Source organism: Oncorhynchus gorbuscha, unplaced genomic scaffold, assembly GCF_021184085.1.
Source record: "Oncorhynchus gorbuscha isolate QuinsamMale2020 ecotype Even-year unplaced genomic scaffold, OgorEven_v1.0 Un_scaffold_3305, whole genome shotgun sequence".
NCBI classification, from domain to species: domain Eukaryota; kingdom Metazoa; phylum Chordata; class Actinopteri; order Salmoniformes; family Salmonidae; genus Oncorhynchus; species Oncorhynchus gorbuscha.
The window spans coordinates 2,501-5,469 of NW_025747581.1; the positions used below are offsets into that span (position 1 = coordinate 2,501).

Here is a 2,969-nt window from a genome sequence, read left to right on the forward strand (position 1 = left end):
AACACACCTGGAACAGCTAGCACTGCGAACACACCTGGAACAGCTAGCACTGTGAACACACCTGGTACAGCTAGCACTGTGAACACACCTGGTACAGCTAGCACTGTGAACACACCTGGTACAGCTAGCACTGTGAACACACCTGGTACAGCTAGCACTGTGAACACACCTGGTACAGCTAGCACTGTGAACACACCTGGTACAGCTAGCACTGTGAACACACCTGGAACAGCTAGCACTGTGAACACACCTGGAACAGCTAGCACTGTGAACACACCTGGTACAGCTAGCACTGTGAACACACCTGGAACAGCTAGCACTGTGAACACACCTGGTACAGCTAGCACTGTGAACACACCTGGTACAGCTAGCACTGTGAACACACCTGGTACAGCTAGCACTGTGAAAACACCTGGAACAGCTAGCACTGTGAACACACCTGGTACAGCTAGCACTGTGAACACACCTGGTACAGCTAGCACTGTGAAAACACCTGGAACAGCTAGCACTGTGAACACACCTGGAACAGCTAGCACTGTGAAAGCTGTGTTCTGTAAATGGTTGTCTCTAAGGACACGTTACTGTAGCTGTGTTCTGTAAAGGGTTGTCTCTAAGGACACGTTACTGTAGCTGTGTTCTATAAAGGGTTGTCTCTAAGGACACGTTACTGTAGCTGTGTTCTATAAAGGGTTGTCTCTATGGACACGTTACTGTAGCTGTGTTCTATAAAGGGTTGTCTCTAAGGACACGTTACTGTAGCTAAAGGGTTGTCTCTAAGGACACGTTACTGTAGCTAAAGGGTTGTCTCTAAGGACACGTTACTGTAGCTAAAGGGTTGTCTCTAAGGACACGTTACTGTAGCTAAAGGGTTGTCTCTATGGACACGTTACTGTAGCTAAAGGGTTGTCTCTAAGGACACGTTACTGTAGCTGTGTTCTATAAAGGGTTGTCTCTATGGACACGTTAGTGAGCAAGGAGGCCTACAAACCTGACTCCGTTACACCAGCTCTGTCAGGAGGAATGGGCCAAAATTCACCCAACTTATTGTGGGAAGCTTGTGGAAGTCTACCTGAAACATTTGACCCAAGTTAAACAATTTAAAGGCAATGCTACCAAATACTAATTGAGTGTATGTAAACTTCTGACCCACTGAGAATGTGATGAAAGAAATAAAAGCTGAAAAAAAATCACTCTCTGTAATATTATTCAGACATTTCAAATTCTTAAAATAAAGTGGTGATCCTAACTGACCTAAGACAGGGAATTTTTACTAGGATTATATGTCAGGAATTGTGAAAAACTGAGTTTAAATGTATTTGGCTAAAGCGTATGTAAATTCCCGACTTCAACTGTATTATAATTGTGTGTTTTATATTTTGCCCCCTCCCCCCCAGATTGATGCGGAGAATGTGGATAATGTAGAGAACGGTCGTCCAGCACGCACCTCTCCCTACAATAAGTCAGCAGTAAGTACCGTTTCCTCGGTCTAGACGACCTCTCCCTCCAATAAGTCAGCAGTAAGTACCGTTTCCTCGGTCTAGACGACCTCTCCCTCCAATAAGTCAGCAGTAAGTACCGTTTCCTCGGTCTAGACGACCTCTCCCTCCAATAAGTCAGCAGTAAGTACCGTTTCCTCTGTCTAGACGACCTCTCCCTCCAATAAGTCAGCAGTAAGTACCGTTTCCTCTGTCTAGACGACCTCTCCCTCCAATAAGTCAGCAGTAAGTACCGTTTCCTCGGTCTAGACGACCTCTCCCTCCAATAAGTCAGCAGTAAGTAGCGTTTCCTCAGCCTAGATGACCTCTCCCTCCAATAAGTCAGCAGTAAGTACCGTTTCCTCGGTCTAGACGACCTCTCCCTCCAATAAGTCAGCAGTAAGTAGCGTTTCCTCGGTCTAGACGACCTCTCCCTCCATCTCTCACACTGACCTTTCTCCTCCTTTCTATCCCTCCTCTCTTCTTCTTCTTCTTCTTCTTCTTCTTCTTTCCCAACAACAGCAGATGTACATTGCCTCAGTCCTCCAGGACCCCAGTTTAGACGAGCTGGGTTCGGCTGGCAGCGGGGTCAGCGAGGGTTCGCAGGACGAGGAGATCATCCAAGTGGGGAACTGCCTCAATGAGGCCGACTTCCAGGTAGCCTGCCGACGTGCCCTTTGAGCAAGGAGCTTCAATTCTTGTCATTTCTCCCGGGGGGGTGGAGCTTAACTTCCAACTCCTCGTGTTGTTGTGAGCATATAAAGATAAGTTTCTCTATCTCTGCAAGTGATTGGACAATAAAGTATTCTCCTTTTTCCCGCAGAGCGGCGAGGACAGTCTCCTCGCTAACGAGGTGCGGCACTGACGGCAGGAGACGCCGGAGACGGTTGTCAGGGTGGAGACGGTTGTCAGGGTGGAGACGGTTGTCAGGGTGGAGACGGTTGTCAGGGTGGAGACGGAGGACGGGGAGAGAGGAGCAGAGACTGAGATGGCAGAAACTAAAGTTTAATTTCACCGACTGGATGGATGCACTGACCTAGTGAATTAAGCTACAGTGCTGAAACGGACTGACACAGCTTTAAAAGACATGGATAGACCACTAACCTTAAAGTCCTGAACAGACGATTACATTGTCTACACACACACACACACACACACACACACACACACACACACACACACACACACACACACACACACACACACACACACACACACACACACACACACACACACACACACACACACACACACACAACAATAAAACACACACACACAATACAAGACACACACCACACACACACCCACACACACACACAATACAACACACACACACACACAATACAACACACACACACACACAATACAAGACACACACCACACACACACACACACACACACACACAATACAACACACAATACACCACACACACAATACAACACACACACACACACAATACACCACACACACAATACAACACACACACAATACAA

The 2,969-nt window shown here is 47.2% G+C and overlaps 1 long non-coding RNA gene across 1 annotated transcript; it reads left to right on the forward strand.

Annotated features, from left to right (window-relative positions):
* Nucleotides 1-1,386: 1,386 nt before the first annotated feature.
* LOC124027503 lies at nt 1,387-2,712 on the forward strand. The gene is made up of 3 exons (XR_006837417.1): nt 1,387-1,466; nt 1,998-2,132; nt 2,299-2,712. It is a non-coding gene; the product is annotated as an uncharacterized LOC124027503 (long non-coding RNA).
* The last annotated feature ends 257 nt before the right edge of the window (nt 2,713-2,969 follow it).